This window comes from Rhopalosiphum maidis, chromosome 2 (assembly GCF_003676215.2).
Source record: "Rhopalosiphum maidis isolate BTI-1 chromosome 2, ASM367621v3, whole genome shotgun sequence".
Lineage (NCBI taxonomy): Eukaryota > Metazoa > Arthropoda > Insecta > Hemiptera > Aphididae > Rhopalosiphum > Rhopalosiphum maidis.
The window spans coordinates 13,104,592-13,132,062 of record NC_040878.1 but is presented as its reverse complement, the minus strand read 5'-3'; the positions used below and the strand labels follow the sequence as shown (position 1 = coordinate 13,132,062).

At 24.8% G+C, this 27,471-nt stretch overlaps 1 protein-coding gene across 4 annotated transcripts in view; it reads left to right on the top strand.

Moving 5' to 3' along the window:
• Positions 1–27,471, top strand: part of LOC113552971 — a 107,530-nt gene that overhangs the window by 31,005 nt on the left and 49,054 nt on the right. For 2 of the 4 annotated variants that reach the window (XM_026956041.1, XM_026956040.1), the window contains exons 2-3: positions 689–775; positions 842–873. The gene's annotated coding sequence lies outside the window, so the exon portion shown is untranslated. Of the gene's footprint in view, positions 1–688; positions 874–27,471 lie in introns of all 4 variants that reach the window. The other 2 variants (XM_026956038.1, XM_026956039.1) reach the window with 1 other exon arrangement.

The following is a 27,471-nucleotide window of genomic DNA, read 5'->3' as shown; positions in this document are numbered from 1 at the left end:
AAGTAACCAAATCTATAGTATTGACCATTATCTTGATAAAACAATGAATAACTAATCATTTTTTATATATTAATTTAAATGCAGCTAATATGTATTAACATTATTTTAACTATAAACAAATTATTTTTTGAATAAACTAGAAAAATTAAATTTGTTACAATGAACTCTTTACCTAATTAATATAATATAATAATTAAAAAAATAACCAACTAGTTGAGTTGAATAATTAAATCGTTGATACATATCTTTCTATATTTCAACTTTATGATTTTTGAGTAAATGTATAATACACGATTATTTAATAAACATATAATGGTTTTTATTAATAAAAATAAAGCTAATCATAGGTTAACTAACAATTTTTTTTTTAAATATAAATAGTTCAAAAAAGTTTAGGCAAATAATTTGAATTAGCTACTTATATCTAATTATTATATATCAAATATCAATATCATTCATATATTTTTTTAAATACTAGATTAATTTTTATTTATGTTTGCATTTTATAATATATTGAAAAAATTAATGCTGCAATGCTATTATATACAACTATGAATTTATAATGGCCTGAAAACGTATACTCAATATATTGATTAAATTTTACATTTTTAGAAAAATATTTGACTTAAAAATATTTTTAATATAAATATGTTTATGTTTATTTATTTATCTGAATTTATTTTCGCAGTGCAAATGGTGTTTCAAGTAAATTAAGTTTTCAACCTCGCACTTCACAGTTCACACTATATATGCGGTGTATTGTGTTTACCATCAAGTAACATATTATTCTTAAATTACTGGAAACTCTGTTACAATTCAATATTGATCAATGTCAGTACAGTTTTCAGATAGACTATTGTTCAACTACGAATTGTGAGTAAAATTATTTTATATACAAATAATGAGTAATATTATGTTTGAAACTAATATAATATATTATTATCTTATAATACAAGTTGCACCCCATAATAATGTTAATAAATATTATTATTTATAAATAGTTGATTAAATAATTATAAAAGCTTATTGTTTTTATTACAAAACAAGAATAATTTATATTTTATTTTAAATTTTTATAGTCATATTTATTGGCAAATTTATATGTTTAGGGTACATATAAAAATGCTAATTAAATTAAATGTACTTGTTGAAAGTACCTTTGTGTTTAATTACTATTTTTTAAACACGTAGTTAAATACGATTAATACAAGTTGTAACTGACGTAGATCTTAGAACGTAAAATTCACGAAACACATTCAATTAGTTATAAGGTTGTAGTTGGCTATGTTTTAAAAACTAACACGGGCAAATGACATTATGTCTACTTGAAAAAATTCATTTATTGTTAACCATTTGAAACAATTATTTATTGTTTTTATTATTTTTTTTTTATAAAAATGTATGATATTAAAATAGGTATCATTAGGTTTCGTATTTTTATTTTTATAAATAGATAATATTTATATAGTAATTATTAAAAAAATATAGTATTAGGTATAACTCATTATTTAGTTAAAATAAAATACAATAACTTCTAATTAGTTTATTAAAATGTATTATTCATACAAGAATCCATCTAGTAATTCATAAATTGATTTATTATATGACTGTATACGAATAATACGGAGCTACAATATTGTACAATTATTATACTTATTATTTATGCATTGCATGACTATTTTAACAAAGTTTTACTTGGATGAATTCCCAAACCTCTAAAATATACACAACACATATATTATTATAGAATTAATGTTTTAAATAAACTTCATAAAAGCATATTATGTAATATTGTCGTTGTTCCTATAAAGTCCTATGAATTATATAGGTGCTTGATGTATATATTTTCATTACAAACAACTATCCAGCACAATATTCAGAAAACAGAAAGTGCATTTCATCGTGCTGAAGTTGATATAGAAACTATTTCAATATCCGTACCTGTTTTTTGGTTAGCTATGGAGTATAGATCCTTGGTACATATTTTGTTTTTTACAGAATATCTGTTTCATAAGTATAATTTGGATTTTCATGACCCACATTCCTCTATTCGCTTTCTCGATAAAATACTATAGTTAATACTCGATGAAAAAGTCACATCAATTTTTCTTTTCAAGGTAAATCCCAGATTTTTGAGGTGAAAATGGTTTTATGGATGGCGATGGTGGATTCAAATATTAGTAGACCATAGACTGCGACAACCATTATAATGAGATACTAATAAATAGGATTAAAGATGTATTTTTTTATGAAGTTATATACATAAAGTCCATAGATAACTCATTTCTAACACCCTAGTGTCTGTTTTGCTATATTTTAATTTAAGGCACATATTTCGCTCAAAATTTGAAATTCGTATACAAATTTTCTTTAAATATTTTTAAACATTTACCTAACCACGCATATGCAAAAATTTTATAATTGGGACTACTGACAGTGATATATATATATATATATACAGATATATTTTATAGAAGTGCAAAGTATTTACGTACAAACACATTGAAAACAATTTTAACTTTTCATCTTTCTTATGAATTGTACAATCGATAATTAATATCAAATACGTTTTATGTTTTTTTTTAATAAACACATACATATCATACGCATATATAGAATCATTTCATAGCTGTATAATATAGAATACTTTTAAATCAGTTAGTGACTTAGTGTTAATTATTTAATGTATTTATACTTCGTACAAATTGCAACTTAAAATAATTTTTAATTCTATATAAATAAAATATTTTAAAACAATATTTAGTAGTTACTATTTGTTCATTATTATTACCTGGATTTTTTTTTCGTAATATAAACATGTTGATTTAAACGTTTCAATTTTATTTAAGCGTTTTTGCATATTTATATGGCATCTCTGAAAAATTGTTTAGAGTATAGACGCATACATTTGTTATAGCAAGAAGTCCTTAGTCTTTCCAATGAGCGATAAACTGATAACTGACGGAATATGTTTCAGTAATCCACTATATATAAAATTATACCATATTGCAGTCGGTTTGATCTAGCTTTCCGTGTTTGCCGCTGTACGCACCGCCATGGATTAATATACCATTATAATTCACAACTTCATTATAAACTAACGGACGATATCCGGTGAGGTTCTAAACCCGAATGGCTAACCATAAAACATAATAGTAATATATTCTATAGTCCTCTGCATATCGTTTAGGTGCGGCTCTTGTGGCGAGCGGATAACAACCATGCTATTTTCCGTTGGTCAATATCTTATAAGTCATAAACGTTATCATGCGGCTCATTTTCTCAACTTTCGTCTTCAACTCCCGGGCAATTTTTCTTTTGCAGTTTTATTCTGTTTTAGTTATTATTTTTATTATTTTGTTTTGGTCTGCGGTTGCGTATGCAGTGAATTCAGTGTGCGTGTATTGATCTATAACCTACCGTTTTCACGTCGCAGTTCATAGGAGTGTATTATACCGTAAATGTATGCAGTAGCGAATAGAGTCTTGATCACATCCGATCTAACAATACGTGGTGACCGTTTACTGAGTATTACGTGCCGGGCGGTATGTCAAGGTAGGATGCACGAAGTTACAAATGATATTCACTTATTCCCTAGTAACAGTCATTTGCATTATTATTTACATGCTTTTTGTTGGAATAATATACGATTTATTATACTTTTACTACCGGTTTTGTAAATTAGAATTTATTATATTTACGTGCAATATAATATAGTTAGATTTGGAAAATTCAAAACACACTTTGGATAAAAAAAAAAAAAACTTAGCAATCACGTAATGTACTGTATGACACTTGTTACTATATAGTTTTCCAAATTACGATTTACGGTTTACTGGCGATAGAAAGGTATAATATTATTTTACACGTGGACTAAGATAAAATATAGTTCCATCATATTCCGTGCAATACGCTTCAAATTACTTTTAAAAGCACATCGTATTATACGAAATAATATTTATAATAATATAGTATATTTGAGTTATGCATTTTAAAAAAACGTTGGTACTAATTAATTATAGTAAATTATAGTATGAGTATAACAATATCAGTAGTAATATAATAACATAGTTGAAAATTTCAAAAACGTAATATTATTATATTTATGTATAAATTAGAACTTTTTATATTGAAGGCATTTATTGAATAGGAGGTAACTTAAGTTGACTTCAGTTTTAATGATTAGATATGATTATTGTACATATAAAAATTATTAAAAAAAAAACAAATTTAAACTTCTTCAAGCATTTAAAAAATGATTTGTCGTACTCAATTATGGCGTGTTGAATTATTTGCGAATTTTTTTGGCATACAAACCACATTTATTTATTTAACTTTATTGATATTATAGTAATATATGACTGAAATAACTTGTAACTACCTCAATAACACTAAACTAAGATAATAACATATCGATTACTCGTTAACCATTGTTGCTGGTGTGCCAATGTTATACCTATAAACTATTATTTATTATTATTAAACTTGCTAACGCGACTGCTACCCTATAATTTATTTAATAGAGTACGTTACAATTGTTATAACCTTTAAAAAGTTCTATTATATATTATCAATATAACGACCAAAAACTAAGCATTTTTTTTTTCGATTGTAAACCGTTCCCTTTCCAATTTTCATTAGTCATCATTCAGCTAGAATATTTTAATGATTGATTTTTGAATGTCAATTGTTTATTATCTCTATATTTTTAAGCACATACTTGGTTCAATTATTATGATGTGTAACCCAACACATCATAATAATTAAGTACGCATCATTTATCACTCGTTTCGTTATTTCTCGCATGTTAAAATGTGTCAAAAGCGAACGATAAGAATTTCCATGTATCATAATTCGCTGAAAGTACATCCTTATACTGCATGTTAATATGATATTTGTATTAACTGTACACTTAAAATAAACTCGAAATACATAATATTTGTATCTATAAATTCATTTGATACAAAAATATGCGATATTTACCCAAATGCCGTTTCTATGTTATATTATCGTCTGTATAGAATATTAAATAAACTATAATATCGATATGTTGCTTAATTTTTAGCATAATGTATCATTTAACGATCAACTCCCCTAAACGATGTTCAAACAATAATGGATACGTTACGTACGTTAACAATTATGGAATAACTAATAATATAATAATCATTTACAATAGGAACACTGAACAAATTATAATTTATATCGTAAAACGTTCGTTCTCTATATTATTGCAGACGTACTACGGCATTTGCTAAAAACAAACAATTATTTACTGTATATAAAATTATATAATTCAATAATAAAAAAAATGCATACGTGCGTCTTCGTATGGTGAAATGGAAATAATAGTGCATGAAAGAATCTCGCAAAAAAAGAAAAAAATGCGCCTAACTCAAGATTAAAAAAAAAAAAAGTTTTTTTTGAAATTATTAAAACGATTACCCTCAATGTCCCGAGTCCCGACATACAATATTAAAAGTTTTGTATAGGACATTAAACCCATGCCATCCAAGTACTAAAATTTAAAAGAGTCTGTCTGCAAAGCTCTTAAAAAACTTATATATGCGTATATATACTATAATATACAATATACAATGTGCCCACACGCGACACGCGTCTGAATAATCATGAAATCGCATCTCAAGACAGACATTTTGTTTGCATGCATATTTACGTAGAATATGTATATTATAATATCATTATACATGAAATATACATATATGAAGTAATCGCATTTGATTTACATTCACGTCAAAGGAATGTATTGTACCGACTTATAATGTATTATGTATAGGTACTATAATGTATAGTTAGTTAATTTAAAGAGTTGTATAACAAGTGAAATAGTGCGATTTTAAACAAAACTAATTAAACTATTAACAAAGTACATATTAGTCAATTCGATGTCAACTGCATAATTATTACGTAGGTACATCTGAGTCGTTGTAGACTTTTTTTTTGTTGGAGATTAACATGTCCTCATACTATAGTAGTAGTATAAGCTTTGTAGTTTATATCATGCATCAGTTCTTTTTTCCGTCTATGTAGAATCGTTTTTTTAAAGGATGCATTATTCTTTAAAAATATTTAAAAATGCCAGAGTACTGAAATCTAAATTAATAACTGTTAGTTTTTTCAAATATAAGATGAAAAACCCATAGAGTTTTTATGTTGCAAGATAAAAATGTTATACAAAATAAAAAATAAAATATTGTGAAATTTAGTATGGTGTTTTTTAATTATTATATTAAAAAAATATACGAGTATATAGGCATGGTCATTTAATTTGTCAAAAAAATTTTTTTTTAAATAGGTATTCACATTTTACTTAATTTGTATCTTCTAAAGTACTAAAAAATAATTTTTTCTGCCATCCTCATCCCCCATTCCAAAGTAAAAATTAGATCCAACTAATTGCTTTCAAGAATGACAACTGAAGCTTTTTTTTTTCAAATAAAAAATTTCCTTCATGATATAAAAAAAATAAATCAATAAATAATCATTATTGTAAGATCAACAAATATATTTCGATCAGAATATGAAATATAAGTCAATATATATATACATATATATAAACATATAATTGAATATTCTGAATATTTCTACTAATAGCTCAAATATATACGGTTGATAGTCTGGTACACTGTATTTACCGATCATGGTGGTAGTTGAAGCAGATCGACCTCGTCGTACAAATTGAGTCTGATGTTACTCTAAAAGTCATTCGATTTGATCAGAATACAATTTCATTCGATAATAATACGCATAAAAAGTGTGTATTTTTTTGCAGTCGAGTTTTCCAACTTTGAATAACATTTTATACGATGTAATAAATTGTATTCTCTTTATAATTTATTACAAAACTGTTAGACCCTTTTTTTGTCAATCATGGTAGGACTTGGAGTTACGATAATTTAATAACAACAAAGGTAAGAAAATTAAATTATTTTAGTTAACACTTTATTTTTGTAAAAATCGTCAAAATCATTTTTATTATAAAACAATTTTATGTAGTGCCGGACAACCGAATAATTATGCGTAGGTAGATATTGTTATTAATTGATCACTTTTGTATATTGGTCAACGCTCGTAGAGCCGACATTTTGTAAGTATTCGAATATTTCGTGTAATTTCTATAACGTACCGTAAATATAGAATAATACGTCGATATAATCACATTCAGTGGGATATTTTCTACGGAAAACAATATTATACATCATAAATTCATAACATATTATTATAATGTTGCGGTTACGTTTTCTAGAGTGCGAGACAACTTTTCTACGATCGCTTTGCTCCGGCTAACGATATTATGAGGTATATATAGGTACTGTGTATAATGTATCACCACGTCTATATCAAAAGTTTGAAAGCATACATTCTTCTGTCTTCGATAAAAGTATAAACACATTAGCCGTACGGCGGTTTCGGCGTTTGGGAAGAGTTTGTGTATAAAATATATTTCGCCATGCCGTAATAATTGTAGTTTGATCGAATGACCGTCGAGCTTGAGGTCCATATTTGTTTTTGTTTGAAATGTCTGCCCATACATTATAGAAAACCGTATACGCATACCTATATACTCGTATATAATATTATATGTATTACAATATACCTATATAAACAACGCGAGTATTGAAGTATACGTGTAGTTGTAGTCATGGCCCCTTCGTTTTAATGCAAAACACATTCGTACAATTAACGCGAAAATTGTTATAATTGTAATCGGATATGAGTATAATTTACCCGTAGGTGGTTGAGTCGTGACTTGAAAAGGTTACCATTAAAAATTGAATTATTTAATGCATACCTAGTAATTGTACAGTATTATTCATCGACTATAATTTTATTATTATAGTCGAAAGTTTTATCGGTTTTTATTTGTAGATTTCGAGTAATGTGAACGATTCAGATACTTTTGATCAAGCTATATTATTCTTAATATTACAAAAAAGTAAGATTCTTATTAGTACACGTTAGTTACTAAAATCATATGTATCAATGATCTATATATTTTATTATTGTACTTATTTAGTATTTATTTACCAACTATTAATCAATATTAGTTTCTTAAAAGAGTACTAGTTGTTTTTGTTTTATTTATAAGTATCTACCCTTAACGAAGTACATATAATTGGAACCGACTTTATTTTTAATTCGTTATCGGTTACTTTCTGTTTATTCTTGGTTTTCAATAAATTATCATGGTTATTAATTATTAAAAAAGTTATGATTATTAATTAGTTAGGTACTTAGGTTACTTATTTATAAGAATATAAATTAAATAATGGAGTACTAAAATTCTACGAATGTATTAAGTAGAAACTATTTTATTTTAAAAGTCAATATTTAAGTAAAATTAATAAGGCGTATAATAGTATATTTGATAATAATAATATTATGTATATAGTTAGATGTAATTTTCATAATCATGTAATTAATTTAAACAAAACTAATTTACATTTAATTTTCTATAACTCTTATTGCATCTCTATAATAGACAAATACATATAATATTATGCATATAGGATTTCATATAAATGACAAAAATAATAATAAAAAATACAATCATATTGCTTGACTACATTCAAAAGTAATTTTCTGTGACATGGGACGTATACAAAACTACAAAAAATATTATTTTATTGTACACATAAATCATAAGACAAATAAAATTACATACGTATGTTAAGCGATCGATCAAAAGACACTATAACAAATGAGACAATTTTGTGTAAGAAAATAATACTTTTGGAGAAGAAATAAAAAATTGTGTTGTAGATTTTAATTCAAAATAAATGAACTATATGAATAAGGTAATATAATTTATACTGCGCGTCTACACGACTGAATTATAGTATTATATTGTCAAAAATACGTTTTTAGAATTTTAATCCCTTATATTATACTAGATGTGTAATATAATATACAATCAAACATTTTATTTTTCTTTGAATAAACATCTCAATAAGTACAAAGTACACTTTATTAAACGTCAAATATATTTTGAATCCGTACTATAGGACAATTTATTTTTTTCCATATCAGTCAAAGGATAATATCTGATCGGAATAATATACTTAAAACTATAAGAATATTAATATCTCGTGAGATACGATCGTACATTATATATAATTTTTTATAATTGTCTTACTCAAGTTACTTATTACATTTAATATTTACTTTTGAAATTATATTTTATATTATTTAGAGGCATCGAATATTAAGTGGAAAAACATTAATTAAGGACACACTAATTAATCCTATTAAAACTTACAAGTCTGTTGATTATTTGTTGATTACTCATGCAGATGTAAATAAAAAAAAAACAATTTGTTCTTAATAAATTAATATCTATTGTGTCGTTATTTTACAAAATATGTTTTTTTCAATCGATGTTGTTTTTCAGTAATAATGCTTTTTTGTATAAAGAATATATGTTTTCCTTCTTTTATAAAAGCAATCATTCAAATGTTTCATATGTACCTTTTATTGATTTAAAATTGTACATAGTTTTTATATTAAACATGCAATTTATTTTTAAGTCTAAGTTGTTTTTGATATATAACAAAGAAAGTAGTACTGAGGTCATGCAGTTACATTTAAAGTTAATCCATTTTGAAAAAAAATGTGCATTTATTTTGTTTGAATTGAAAATAATTATGTTTTAGTATTGCATTTATTTTACAATTTAGAGTTTTCTATTTAATATGATATAGAACGGACTTGAATCTTTATTTCATAAAACATTAATATTATATAAACTAAATAACATATGTAGTAATATAATATTATATGAAATAATATATTAAATTGATCTATATATATAATATGTATTTATTTAAATGTACAGAATATCATGAATAGAAGATGAGTGTAGAAATAGTATACATAATATATTATATGGTGTATTTATATAATATCTGTGCATTATAATATAAAAACGTAATAACTATCATAGGCTAGGATGGTCGTACGAGAGAAAAGATGTGGAGTCTTATATTATAGACATTGTAGCAGTGACTCTAAATGAACGGGGCACATGCTCACTAGCACACTGCAGCTGTTCGCAGTGCCCGATATACTATATTTGATATGGTATACTGGACGTGACTTAAATAAAAATTAAATTCATTTATTTGTTTAAGAAAAACAAAAAAAAAAAATATATCAGCTGTGTTGTAACTTACAGGTGTATGTTAATACACAACGAAAAGACGTACTTACTAAAAAAAAAAAAAAATATTTTTTTTCCTTTTTATAAAATCGATGAGATATTTTTTTTACACTCGATATTATGTATTAATGTGTATAAATAAAGTACTGTTTCTATATAATAACGCTATTTTTTATTTATTCTTCAAACTGCACATGTCTATAAATCCGTATTTTCTAACGTGTATTTCTTACTCGATAAATCAACTTAATCTCGATAATATAAATAATATTAAACTTACCAAACGGAACTGTTTAAGTAAGTATTTGAATTAATTTTTTTCATTGAAATCAATGGTAAATATAATGCCAAACAATGTTATATAGTTTTGACATAGTTTATTTAATTATTTAAGGAGATTTTATAATTCTGTTACAGCTACAACTGGCATTTACAATATTATTAAATTGATTAATTTTTTTCTTGAGTTCTGTTTATAACTGATATATACTACAATAGGTATCAAGACTATTCTCGGGTCAAAATAATTAACTTATTATTATTTTTTTATTGATCATACAACACATTTATAGTTTTAAACGATATTTTCTATTTTGTATGTAAATAAAATCAAATGGAATATGTTATATTGAGACGTGGATCTAGAAATCTGAAATGGATGACTACATTTTTTTCAAAAAAAAATAATTTTAATTTTGATTATAATAATTTTAGTGTCTAATAGATTACACATTCGATTACAGATAATGTGCAATAACAATTATATCTGTTACATAAAATTTAAATGTTATACATTGAGTTATTTAATTATTGACGACGTACACTTAACACCTAATATACAGCAAGATGATTTTCACAGATTTTACATATTAATATCATTAATTTTAAATATAAAGATTAAAAATTTGTATTTTAAATTATGCAATGCAGTGTCAAGGACAAAAGGAAACGGTCGTTTAATCTCAACAACAATAAAAGCTGTCAAGTTTTAACTGAAAAAAAATTCAATAGTCGCATTCTTAAAGTGGTTTAGTATTAGTGACCGAAAACTGATTTTGTTAAACTCTCGCTGTAAGAAAACCATTTAAACTTCAACACACAATATTATAGAAGGTATAGTACTATGGGATATTATCTTTTAATAGTTTCACTAAATAACTGTTATATTTTTTTTTTATGTACGCAGACACTTTCTACATTTAGAAAACTTCATCGATTAATTTATATATATGTATGTTATACAATGTGGGGTACCTAAATGTATTTAATTAAAGATATTCAAACATTGTTTTTTGCATTACGTATAATACTTTAAAAAAAAAATACTTGGATACGTATTTGAAATATTACTACAAAGAATGTGTTTTTGAAATATCAAATACTTTTCATATTATTTTATAGTTTTATAAAATAATATATTCGTGATAAGAAGTAGCACCATACATTTCAATTGGGTGACTTTCTATTGAAATGGGGTTTTCGACGAATAAGAGGAAGTATAAAATTACATATTTTCAGACAAATTTCAAAATGTTAAACTTTTTGGTATGCGCATGCACAATGCAATTATTTTTAATGGTAATAACATTTTTTTACAGATTTGGGTACCATTTTTTAAAACAATTTTTGTGTAACGAGTTTTTTCTAATTAAAAAAATTGACAAATGAAGTTTAACGTTGAAATTTAATTTTTATAAATAATTTGTTATGACGAAATTCAATAGATACACAAAAATCATAATATCTCCAATATTATTAAACAATGGTTTGTAGATAGATAAGACATAAACACTTATTGTTTTTGTGATTTATTCTCATTTTCACCATTCATTATTTTGAGATAAGATAGATAAATATTTAAGTTAAATAATATAATAAACTAGACACTAAAAAATTTAAAATTAAGATCTGTTTATTCACAATGATTAGTTTTAAGAAATAGTTTTGAATGTTCGCTTTATGTTCCAAATACGATTCAAAACTTTAAAATGTTATTGATATGTCAGCTTTTATTTGATCTCCTCTCAAATTATGAAAACAAATTAGTGTTTATTTATGTTTCATCTATCTATAGTTATTTAATAATATTAGATATTATATTACCACAGAACAAACAGAACGGTGATATTATTTCGATTTTTGAGTACATATTGAACATAGTTAAAATTTCGTCAGAACAGATTATTTGTAAATACTAAATTTCGACGTTTAATTGAATTTTCAGGTTTTATAATTAAAAAAAAACTTTTTACACAAAAATTGTTTTAAATTAAAATACTTCAACTGACTCTATTTAAAACCCTTTTTCAATACAAGGTCATCGAACTGAAATATACCGTATGTACACAGAAAAAGGATACAATTCGTCTCTCAGTACCTAAATATTTTTCAATTCTGTTTGTGGGACGTTAAACTTTACTAATGGATCATAAATTATACATTTATTATTAAAATTATAAATTATTTACTATACATGAATTATTATTATTAACATTTTATTTTATTATAACAAATTATGAAATTACATAATTTATTATAAAAACATGTATTTTTAAAAAATTCAATTCTAAATTATTATTTTTTTTTTAAACTATACTATCCATTTTTATGTACAACATAATTTATAAATATTATATTAAATTATATTATTAATTTATAAATAGTAAATAATTTATTATTTTAATAACAAATGTATAATTTATGATCCATTAGTATAGTTTAACATCCGTTAGGTTTAGTACAAAAAATACATACAATTAAAAAAAAACAAAAACAAATTCAATACATTTTTTTTTATATTGTACTTATAATAGCTCTAATTTCGTTAATTTTAGATTTAGAATACAAGTTGACAGATCAAAATAACTTTTAAAAAAATAATTCATTTTAAAATTATATTTAAAATAGGGGTCGCCATTAAAAAAAAAATGGTGTTGTGTTGCGCATGCATAAAACAAATGACTTAAGGAAATTGTAAGTCACAGGAACCATTAGTCTAGTTTAATATCTAGTAAACAGAATTAAAAAATATGTATAAAGTAATGATTGATAAAGTTTATCTTGTTTCCGTGGATATATAGTGGTACTTATTAGCGTGAACATACCTATTTATTATTTTAAATATAATTTTTTTTTTCTTGATTACACATTTCATAATTTAACTGAAAATCCCTTTATAGAAAAAACTACTTCTAAATTACTCCCAATATGCTCTTACTCCCAATAAAAAATGTGTGTGTGTGAATAATACTCAGACTTTAAATTAAAGGAATTATGTATACATGTATAAAATGTATTTATATTTACTCAAAACGATGGGCTAACATATCTTCAAGAAAATGAACGTTTAAAAAATTTAAGCTTATTTTACAATATTAATATTATTTAACATAACATAATTAACATATAATGGTTTTTGTTCATATTTCTTACGGTTAAAATGTCAAACTAAAATTTTCAAAATTAATAAATTTACTTTGTACTATTTGTTTCTTACAAGTTTTAATAGAAGATATTAAAATAAAAAATTATTTTGACACTGTATTCTAAGGATAATAATGATATATGTAGCCATAAACCTTCTGGTATAGACAGCACGTTATATTTGTTCTCTTTTGTTTTTGTTCTCGTTGTGTAGATTTATGCTAACATTAAACATAATTTGTATTCGAACATACTGTTGCTATATACTATAGCAACTAAAAATAGGTCTGAGCCACTGCAGCACAATACTAAAACACATATATTCTCATTAAGTACCTAATTAAATATTTACAAGTCTCAATTCTGATTTTCACAACGATTTAACATGGCTATACAATATTTATGAATCTCAGCGCAATTGATTGGCATTGAGTGTATGGGAAAAATATTACTTTTCTTCGAATCGTAATAAAATCTAATATATTACAACTCTATGTGTAATAGCAATATCCATCGGATCCATTGGACGTTATTTTTGGTGAAATTTTGAAAAACCACTGCTAATAATAATTTAATTAATAAACATCATAATCCTAATAGTATACATACAGATTCGGCGGTGTCAAATATGTTTGATCTGCGAATTGAAATGGATAATGGTATATTAGACGTATCTTGCGATCACGTAATGAAATCGAATACTGACGTGCATAGACGATGCTGTGTAAATATATTATGTAATATAATCCTTTTTCAACTAGAACGGGATTGATAAAATAACTCGAGTCTGCTGAGCGTCAATCCTATCTTTTGGTGAAAACAAACATAATAAAGGCTATAGCTAATACGCAATGTAGGGTTGATGAAATCGCAATGGTGGTAAACCGAATAAGGCAATACATACCTATACACAAAACCGTAACTCGAGAGTAAAAGCCTAATCATTTTTTTGGAAACGATCCAACTGTAATAATAATCAAATATTTCCACGTGGCAAAACGTAGGCGAACAAATCACTGGCCCATATTAGAGTGGCGATTTTATCTGAGACAAAGACTGTAAACCTTTATTTAAAAGGTGATGTGGAAAGTGGGAGGAAACGGTTTGTTCGTACGGTATTATCGCAACGTATATGTATAGCAAAGAATGTGTGTATTTTAGAACAAGGGGAGCTTCGTAAACAGTTAAATCGATAAGCATGTGGTCTGGAAGGATATATAACTCCGGGAGCGTAAAGAAATTTAATGACCATTTCCGTAGGTACCGGACCCGAAAATCACGAATATAGGAAATATTCGCTGTATTGAAATATTAGTAATCGGAAAAATATGTGTAAATATATATATATATAATATATTTTACAAGTGTTTCGGTAATAGAAAGAGTCCGATCTCGAAAACAAAAATTAAATTATAGCTCAACCTTTTTTTCTATAAATATGTAATATTACGCCTAAATAGGTCGTTCTATATAATATAATAATGTAGTATGCGGAGTATATTTTGTATGACAATAAAACTACATTACATTATATTTAAAATTAAATATTGACAAAAATGTAAACCTAATAAAAAAATGAAAAAACACATAGATAATATTCATAACTATAAATCTAAGTTCACAAATATTAGTATACATTTTATACTTATATTAAATTATTATTAAATATTATGCGTTTATAAAATAATAATATAGTTTTAATTAATTAAAATAAAATCACACAGTTGTGTGTATATAAAAGTAGATTATATAATATAAATTATACATAATACTATGTACATCATTATATAAATACTATAATGCTAGATTTTTGATGATTACTGATGACATTTTATTTATGAAAATCGAATTAATCATCGTTGATTATAAATTCATCAATAGAAAACTATTTTTATAGTAATTAATATGCGCTCTAGTTGCATTTGAAATAAAATAATGTGTTTGGTTTTTCATAAGGTTTTTATAAAATATTATTATATGATTATAAATTTAAACATAAGTAATACATAACTTTACGTAATATTATTCACATCCTTTGGTCCATTATTTTCTTTGTTTTATGAATACATGTATAGCCGTATTATACATAATTATACACTTGTTTAAAAAAAATATATACATTTTAAATAAATATGCATATACAATATACAATATAAAAAAAATAAAAATTTTCATTTATATTACGAAATAATAATATTTTGGTTAAACAAATTGACAAAAAGCCACAGTTAGCTACAGACCGAAATTATAATATTTATATCCGATTTCATCTGTAATAACAATATTTCTGTACTCTGTATAGGAAATTGTTATCCAGTTCGTAGAAGGTAGTCTAGTTATATCATTATATAATAATAATATTTCTCGTTTTTCTGTGAGAATTTGACGTTGTTTTAAAATATATATTATTATAGAATATTATTTTTGATAATATTTTTAATGATTAAATAAAAAATTGTAGTAATATTATTATTTATACTATTATTCATCTGGATCAAGCCTCACCGACACAACATCATAATTAAATTGTATCTACAATATTATAACTTATAACATATTATAAAATTTTTTATTTTAATATAATATTTGAAAACAAATAAATTAATTTTTAAAATATATAGCTAGATACGTGTAATTTTTATCTTTGATATATTTAGAAAATGTTTTACTATTTATCTATTTAGATAATATAAGATACGACTAATTATTTACTTAATTATAATATTTTAAGTCTAAACAGTCTAAAACTTATCAAGCTTTAGTGCAATTTTTCAACAAACATTGAGTTTCATATTTTATTTGGTCACGCGTGTTTTTCACAAATAATCGATAACCCATTACCCGTTTTTCTATCGTTTTATATGCTTCATAAATAGTTTTTTTTTATTTAATATATAATATATATATATATTAATTTTAGTTTTAGTTTTGAAAACGATTAAATTATGCATTTGTGCGTACTTACAGAACTACAGAAGTACAAACAGGCAGCATTATTAAATATGGAATAAAATCAGCGAAACGATTACCAAAACTCAATTAAATCCAAGAAAATAGAAACTATTTAATTTCTTAATTTTTAACAATATATTAATACATTAACAATATTATAAAATCAAATCTTTCGTCTTCCATTATTCAATTACTGTATTTCAACCAAATGTACAAACAGTCTTAGAAGGATTAATTAAGGGGGTTTAATTAAAAATTACCAATTGTTAATCGGTGTACCATGTGCTATGATTTCGGTGAAATGCTAAATATTTAATTGTATCACATCTATAATATTCAAATTATGAAATTAATATAGTAATCGTGGAGTAACAAGTCCGTAACACCCGGTGGAGGCTATTGCGGATTCACTTTGCGGACGAAAGACGAAAGGCGGCATTGCAACCCGATAATATGTGATTTATCTTATGATAATTTGTGTAATATTATTCACAACAGAAGTAGCAGCAGTATTCGAGTTCATAACGATTACGATCAGTGTTATTGTAAGTTTTCCAAATTAAATTGTTTTTTTTTTTTTTTTTTTGTCAGTATTCGGTGTCTATTACTCTATGGTACCTTTATATAACTATTACAGCTGTAAATTTAAAAAAAAAAATGTCATTTTTCAAAATCATATAAAATACATACTATCCGCCATACATCCCCTGGCCGAAACATAAAACGCCTTTTACCTTTTTACAATGCTTAGTGTATAATATTATATGTTCATTACGGGTTATTATGCTACTGTAATATATTGTTCGATTGATGTGTTGTTCGTTGTCCGTGTAAAATTTACTGTAATTTTAGTCATGAGTGCGCAGACACAAAAATCTGAATCACATTAAAAATCTGCCTCGCATAGCTTTCGATAGAATATGACTAGACACTACTACAAGTTTGCTGACTCACCGTGATATGTATAATAAAGTTCTAATCTGACCTTTGCTCAATTCAGTCGTTTTTAATTTTATCTGTTCCATTATCGACATTTAATAGCATTTATTTTTCAAAATGTGTAGAAGTATTATATAGATGTGTATAGTTTTTACGCGACCGTCTGAATCATTTAAAATATTCGAAACTGTGCCATATTGCTTGCTCGTTTCTCGGTAGTTTGATTGGCGATGTTCTTAAATAGGTTTATGGCCGAATGCTATATAATAATCTGCTAGACTAGGCACTAGAAAACCTCCGTAGGTTCAGTCGATGTCCGTCGAATCAACAATCTACATTTTTAGATATCAAATTAGGTATATTTTAAAATAATTAATACAATGTTGGTACTAAATTAGATTAAGAAGCACATCTTTTAAACACGATTCTTTATTTTATTTCTAAAAATTCGTTAATAATAAACAAGAATTATCTTTCTGCCAAATATTATGCATTTATACATAATAATTAGTAAGCAGTTTCTCTCAATACACTCAATGATAATACTAATGCATTTACCAATTATTTCTCGAGTATCTATGCAAATTATGTTTGTGTCAATTACATTCACTAAAATCCACCTAAAGTGCTATCATTTTCTATTGACTGTGTTTTGGTTGAATTATTTGAGATGATATCCCAATTTCTTAGCTTTCTAATTTTCGCTTCTAACCTGGCCCTCATTTAATACCAAACATATTTTTAAGAAATTGTATATATTTTAACTTTACGCTTTTATTGTACCTGTTTATTTTTTTACTCTCCACAGTTATATTTTCCTAATGCGTGAAAATCTAGCTTTATTCAACTTATTCTTAAATCATTCACAGATTTTTCCAATACCTATGGTTACCTGCCAATATTCTCTTTTCGCCTTACAACTAAATTTTAATTTATCTTGTTTATTATGATTTCTAATTTCTGAAATGACTAAAATATGTTCACATTGTAGGTATCTTATTATTATTTATATATTATACGTATATTGGTATTTATTTGTGTATATATGTTTATATTTTTTACCTGTATATTAAATTACCTACCAATTTACTGCCACTTATTAGTTTAGTGTTTACGAAAGATTTTTATTACATATTAGTATAGTACTAATGGAATTGGTCTTAGGGTCTTGGCCCGTTTAAAACTAAATACATAAAACTATTTATATCTTTATATATAAAAATTGCGTGTATATATCCGTGATGCACTTTGAAACTACTCAACTAATTTTAATGAAATTATGTTCAATGTATTTGATTTAGTCTTCATCATAAGATAGGATAGTTTTTATCCCGATTAATAAACCTCAATTTTTTTTTATTACAAATTAAATTGTTATTACTTTTAGGGCTGTGTTTTTATTTTTATTAATCGATTATTCGAATAATTGGTTATTTTAGCGAATAATACATAATTGGTTAATCAAAAAATCTATTGTCTAATCGAAATAATCAAATATTATAGTCTATACTCTATATCATCCGAAATCCAACTAATCGAATTACTGAATTTTTTTTTAATAGGTAATTTATTATAATCAAAACAAAATATAGACAATCTTAAATATAGAAATGTTTTTTTTTATTTCATCACTTATAGAGTATAGAGTATAGACTAAAAAACTACTGAATACATTTCATTAAAAGATACAAGTTGAGATACATAGGTCCTATATTTATTAAGAGTTGAGAGTTTGGGACTCAGGGGCTCAGGGCTCAAGGGGTGTTAAAACTTAAAAGACGAAAACCAATCTTAACGATGTTGAATTTATGTTAGCATTTAAGCGTTTGTCGAATAAATCTAAAGTTTCTCGCGTTTACATAAAAATATATGTCCAGTACTCCAGCGAATTAAGAAGTGAAAAATTGTTCTTGTATTTTTTATTGCGATTTGCTACTAAGACTGAATGCTAAACCACTAAACTACTGAAGCAAAATTGAAAACTATAAAATGATTTTATTTAATTATTATTTACTTGGAGGTCGGACGATAAACACATTTTTAAAATGCTATACTGACCCTTAAGGTAAACGACAGTTAACTATAATGTATCATAAGTTGATCTTACACTATTATGAATAAAATGATTATACCAAAACAATTGTTTCATTACTCATATTACTATAGATGAAAGAGAGAGAGAGAGAGAGAGAGAGAGAGAAAGAGAAAGAGAAGAAACAAATAATCGATTTTTGGGCATTGTATCAAGCTAAAGATTTTTTAGCTTTCATGATTTTAGAATAGTGCGTTTACTGTTGTGTTTGCAGTGAACTATTTAACAGTATTTATAATCTATGGTATTACCATTTATTAGTTACCATTATAAATTAGTATTTTAAGTGAATAATGATATACAATATACATATAGTATAACAGTATAAAACTTTTATGATATTTTTGGTTTGTTCGCACTATTAAAACTTGAGTTGTTGATGTTTGGTCTAGAGTGAAAAGTAAATCAAACTTAGGTCGTTCAGCAAAGTCATAAACGAATAATTAAAAAAAAAAAAAAAAAAAAAAAATGCTGAAATTTTGATGTTAAATGGTCAAAAAAATGCAACGCTGGACGTCTCAGATTTTGACTGTCCCAATTATATAAAGTTGATATTCGGAAATATCATCTACATCTTCACAAAATTATAAAACCAAAAATATGTTTTATACTCACGCTAAATGTTAGCATTGGGCAACCAATGGAGTATCTTTACATAATTTTAGACAATTTTAGACAATTTTGAAATAATTTTCATTAGAATCGTATGTATATATCATACTTAATGTTTCTTTAATAGTATTATATTATTTCTGCGCGAGTAGAGACTTGTGGATGGCGGCAGACAAAACCTCCCGAGATCCACTTCCGAGAATCTACGCAACATTACAATATAATATATATGTATTTAATAATATTGTAGTGTACTGCAGCTGTACAATATTGTTACCATCTGGTTTTTTCTTTCTTTTTTCTTTTTCCTTTTTTTTTTTACGACTACGCAGATCAGATTTTATGGTTATTCACTTCACGTTTATATAACATTGTACATTGAAATCGTGATAAAATAATTTGCTGATAAACCTAAAACAATATGGTATACTAGACCTAATTAAATTATTCGAAATAGACACGATGGTAATTAAATTAAATGTAGGTCTTATAATTTATGGTAGATTGATAGCTTTACTAGTTTAATCGAATACCTATTAGTTATTACATAATATAATATTTTGTATCTTTTTGTACTCAAATTTAAATAAGTTATAGAATATTATTTCAATAACTATTTTTTCTTTATATTCATGTTTTTAAACACACAGAGAGGTGGGTGTAATTTTTATCTGAATATTATATTATGTTATACTAGCTGAGAGATTTAAACATTGAATTTTTCTCCGTGGTATATAGGCTCTAAGAATCTAGTCATAAATAACGATTTTATTCATATGCTCTTCCCTAATTATGCTTGAATGTATCGGATTATATAGAATAATTTAAATACATTATTAAGGTTGCTGTTGTAGAAATTATATATTATAAAAAAAATTTATAAAGTTTACTACGCATACGATTAGATTAGAACTGAAAGGATTAATCAAACTGAATTATTTTTTTTGTACCTAAATTGAGTTAGCTAATAGTAGATAGGCTGTATTTGAATAAGTAATTTTTATCTTTGTTATTATATAGTGATATACTGATATAAGTACATTACACATATACTATAATATTGTACTCTAGTTTAAATATTTGTTTTTTATTAACCAAACAAACATTTTTATACTGCTATAAAATTAGGTCAATGTGCATGTTGTATAATTTAAAAGAAACTTGTAACTTAAAATATTCACAATAAAAACAAATCAATAAATGTATAATAACTGTAAAAAATGTACCTTTATTATCACAACAATTAGCAATCATAGATAATAAAATATAATAATTATCATTGCAGCGTACCATTATCAATAATTTTTAAAAGAACACTTAAAAACGTCACTTAAAGTCTTACAAACAGTAGTTTGAAACATTCGTAAGTCTTCTTTTAAATATTTAGATTTTTTTAAATTTATAATTGAATATTTAATTTGTTATGTGAATTAAATATCATTTATATAATAAAAAATACGCCGAGTGAATTATAATTTAATAAAATCAAATGTACATATTTTATTGTCCACGATGCGTTTGCTGCAATCGCATACCTAAATAAAATTAAACATCTAGGATATAATTTTACATCAGTGGTCATTTACAATTATCTACTTTGTCGTATGATTTATCGTGCTTTGTGGATAGATCATTGTGTACTCTACGTTAATTGTTAAATGGGCCAGGTTTAATTAAATTAGTGAAACGTTCTGAAATGATTTTTACGTACAAAATCAACGTTATTACGATGTTTATACGTCATAATAACTACTATTTATTATGGTAAAAAATACTCTACATATTTATAATTTAATCAACAAACATACATGTTTTAAAATATTTTATATTTATAAAAAACATTTATATTTTAAATATAATATACTCTATAGCATAGCATAAATAATTTCAAAATATTGTCGTACTAAATATGACATCTGTATATTTAACAAAATTATAAAAAATTTTATTTTAAACCTTTATTCATTTTGTGTATTGTATTGTATTTTATTTGTATTTTTTTTTTTTAATTCTCAACAAAACAGTCATAACTATATTTATTTCAATGTGAACTCGTTATAATATGATCATTAATTTTTTCTTATATATATATATATAGTATTGTATTATATTAGAATGTTTCCAACGCCTATTATTTTTATATTATTTAATAATGATAACTATGCTATTACAAATAGTAAATACATACAATATAACGTAATACAATAATTTATGTTTTGTACTTCGACAATTGAATGATTGAAAATGTATAGTCTTTTATCAATAGTCAGCACTGTTGTTATAGCTTAATTATTATCGATCGTCGTCATTTGTATTTGAACTCCAGAGTTCGATGGGAACGTGTCCCAAAAAGATTCGTGGATTTAAAGTCTTGTATCATGTTTTTGACTTTTATATGTCTCGTTCGCGGTATACGGGTCCTATCACTATGAGGTATATAGTATGCAATTACACTTAAATTCGTTTCTATCGTTCATTTTAAGAAAAATTACATAATATAATGATCAATATAAAAGATTAATAAGCTTTTTATACTACTATTCTAACTCCTTCTCTCTCCCTCTCAGTTAATAAAATGAATTCATCCAGTTTTTATATGTTGAACTAGAAAAATACGACAAATTAAAGGATATCAAGTTAGTGATATGATTTCAGAGTTTTATTCAATTTAAGTTAAGTTTATCCGAAATTTAGTCTCATTTGTACATCACCGATAGCTGGTGTTGAATGTTTAAGATTTAAGTAAAATCTATGTTATCATATAATTTTAACTAAGCATTATAAGCATGCATGAAATTAGGTTAGGTTAAATCGAAAAACTTAATTCGAAAATATATTATAGTAAAATTTATAATATTTCCAATGTTAACATCTATCTCTTAGACATGTAATATTATATTATTCTTCATGACATTTTCAAACAGGAACTTAAAAAATGTTCTTAATTCAAATAAGCAACTATTTTATAAAAATTTCCAGTTAAATTTTAACGAACTTGGATATTTTCACGAAAAATATAAATTTGAGTTATTTTATAGTGATTTAAAAATTTTATTTGTAAGGACTTGATACTTTTCGTTATTATATATTGTGTTATTATCTATTATTTTTCTGAAAAAATTAGACAGACCGATGTTTATACAGTCATCCTATTTACATTAATTTACGATATATGTCGTTACTTACGTATGAGTTAATATTAGCAAGAAATATTATAATTATTATTATTTAATATAATATGCGATTGGTTTTTGGAATAAATTAATTCAACTTATGGTATTACTAATATAAATAAATTAATAACTGTAATACAAACATACTTGTATAATACAATATTCATCGATAAATGAATAATATGTATATGTAGGTTGATTGATCGTCTCCGCTCAGAAAAGTTTTTTCGTATACAACGATGATTTATCATCGAAATGAAATTAAATATTATACCCATTATAAGGATCCATTCAACATTTTGAGGGACACTGAACACCTACTAAACAATTGAGTGACTTCTCTGGTTTTATATTTATTTCGATGACTTGTGCATTTTAAACTAAGTCATAATAAAATAAGTCGAATTTTCTTGTGATGATTTTTAATTTTTTAATTTATACAAAGGTGGTATTTTTATAAATTTATCTTGATGAATATTGATAACTAACATTGTATGTGTCAATAATGAAATTGATGAAATAATTTTTCGAATATAGTAATGTAGTGGTAGTTATTATTATTCATTCCGCTCAAATCTTAAATTACGCTCCATTACCTTGAGACAAGATAAATAAAACTGATACAATGTAATCTAACACCTGGACTTGGTTTCCTGTGTGAATTTCTTATTGTTTTAAAATTAAAGAAGTTACAGGACGTATAAATAATAATAAGATGTTTCTATAGTAAATAACCTACCAAATTTTAGTGTCACTAATGGGTGGCTGCTTTCCTCAAACGTACCATATTCCTTTTATGTATAAATTATTGTAAACTGATTATTTAATATTTACTTGTTTCAATCTTTTATATCTTTTCTTGTACCATATTTACTTACTGTGCCCTAAGTACAGATTGTAAATTTCTTATAAAAAATAAATACATAAATAAACAATACTAAAAATTATTTTGACTTACATTTAATAGAATAACTCATCCCGAAGTTAATGGATGTTTTTTTTAAATAACAATATAGAATATTTAAAAGTATTTCTAAATAATCACTAATTCTATACGGTTGTCAAAAATAAAAATTAATTACGGTATGATATCAAACGATTAAATGTACAATTAATGTTTGCAATTACCTACATGAATAATAAAATTAATTTTAAGTTTTAGTTCATTCATACGAAAACGATTGACACGAAATAAAACTTAAGAATAATACAAAATTATATTTATAATTTAATGTTTCGAGTTTTAGAGTAATATAGTATAACTAGTAAGTATACTTGACTGATTACCGGTAGATCAATAGTTAAATTGATCGATCGCCGAATAAGTAAAAATATGTGAATATTGTAGTTTTGATAATACAATTATTGTTGATTAAAAACCACTAAATCTTTTTTTGTTAATGATAATATGACAAATCAAAATATTGTATAGAACCAGTTAAGTACACTTTAAATAAATACAAATAAAGATAAAGAAAACATTTATTTGACACATCGGTGTATAAAAGATAATTTGCAGTTAGACCCATTAGAGAGAGAGTGACAAATGAATAACAAATATGAATGTCAAAAAGAGGTTTTTAAGGATCTGTACTACAGCAGACCTATGTACATTAATCTTTCTGCTATATATAATCTGTTGGTGAGAAAAAATCTGAAAGCATTTGAAAAAAAAGATCAGACATTCAATTGCAGTGTGAATGGTGTAGTGATATATATAAGCAGGTGTGTTACAACTGCTACAAGATTGGTAGTGTTGACTGAGTCAAAGGCTCTTTTTATACCAAAAAAGGCTGTGGAGAGAAAAAGTTCTTTCGTGCGGAATGCCCGGCATTTAAATGATATACAAAATAATGGAATAACGTCAATGGTTATCGTTAACATTAAATAGACAAGTATAAATGGTGTTTGAAAAAAAAAATATACATTCATAAACTTCAAAATTATAATAATTCACAAATATCATTAGCACTTAAATTAAAATTATTAGTTTATGTCATACATTTTGTTATTCGCTATATCCCTATCTTTATAAATAAATTTAAAAATTGTAGGTTTACAAATACATTAATTTATTTTGATTTAAAAATGGACTAAACACTTTAGCCTTGGGATACTATTACGACGGGTGCTTCATATTTTGATATAATAACCGTGAGTTATAATAAGTTATTGTATTATTATTCACAAAGAATTTTTCAAAGTAATGTACAACTGTCCTGGTTCTTATTGAACATAACCATGGATAAATATAAACGTACACAAAACACAAAACGTGAGTACCTATCTCAGAATTTATAATCGTAAAAATAAATGGAAATGTAAAAAAAGCTTATGTACCTGGTGGGAGATATAGACTTTAAATTTCAACTGTTTATATAATCATAATCTTTCAAAAGTCGATAAAGTTATAAACTTTGAATGTAAGAATTATACTAAATTATAATAATATACAATATGAAAACAATGTATATTTACTATGTTTTTTTTTTTTTTTTTAGTATAAATACAAAATAATTGAATATCATGTTTGTTATTTAAATTTGTTTAACTTCCATGTTTCTTATGCATACAATATTATAATAAAAAGTTCGCTGCAATCATTATTCATTATAATAATGGTATAAATTATTATTTTAATTTTTCTTCAATCATTATGAAAGTTTCACTAAGCGTTTATTCTAACTATCATACAATAAATTATAATTAATCATTTTTATCTTATAAATATAGTCATAGACTGGAATTTGTGATTACACAAATAACTTCAACCTTAACAGTATTAAAAGCAAAATAAATGACAATTCATTATCTAAATATTTATTCAGTTTTCGAATTTATTATTCAAATAACCACTTTTTTTGATATTAGTCATACCTAGAAAATCGTAATTGTGTTACCAGGGTAGGCTCTGAACTCTCAAAAACATCACTTATTCTTGTTTATTTACTTTATGGTGCAATTTTATCTGCTATCCCATATTCCTATTAATTCTATACATGATATACACATATTCAACCAAATTTTTGATGACAGAATTATTTGTATTTCCCATGATGCTCAATTAGCTACCTGTCAAAGAAAATCATTTATATTGTAAGAAATAGCGGTATTCTGAACTAAAAAATAAAATTAACAATGAAAAATGTTCTCGTATTATTTTTAATTGAATACGCTGCGCTTGTACAACGTATTGTCTTCATTTTTCAAATATACAACGTAACAAATTTTCATTCAGTAGAATCCATTTTACATTGTTAACTTTAATATTAATGTTAATTCGCCTATTATTAAACTAAAAGGTAACAATTTGTGTATAACCGACGATATTTTTTTATATTTTAATTTTAAAGCAAGTTACGAGTATTTTAAATTTTTATATTTTACATTTAACAAACAACACATTACACAATTACTTAAAAATTGATATAATCGATCAATTAGCTAAAAAATAAAATACGAAATTTCACTCAAAACTTTAATACCACCCGTATCCTTTAATTTCCTATTTACCCTCACATAAACTTCCGGACAACCCACATTGTCATTTCAAAAAACGCTGCTGCAGTGATATCTTAATTTAAATTAAATACATCAAGTTCTGAAAGGTTCTATCAAATAAAAGCCTTCCTCATAAAATGTACCAAAGTTATATATGTTTATACATCTTCAAATTACTTATTGTTTTATTTAACTACAGATTATAAGTTTTCTAATAAAAAAATATTTATACATATTACATATTTACTTATTGTTGAATTAAAATATAAAAACAAATCTTACCTTTAAAATTTATAAGCCACCCAATATAATGTAATAACAATACTTAAAATACAAAATAAATTTTACTGAATTAAATTTATAATATTAAACAATATGATGGAAAATATCAAATATACAAATAATATTCCTATTAAACTCCATATATCTATTTTATCTTTTCGTCTCTTAACCCATTTGTAGAAAAGCTACCCGAATGTAGTCTAAAAATCAAACGGCAACCATATTATACAGAACCCCTATAAAGCCAGTATGATCTTACGGAGTCTAATTATGTGGCGTTGCAATGAAATATAATACTATATATATAATATAAGCCG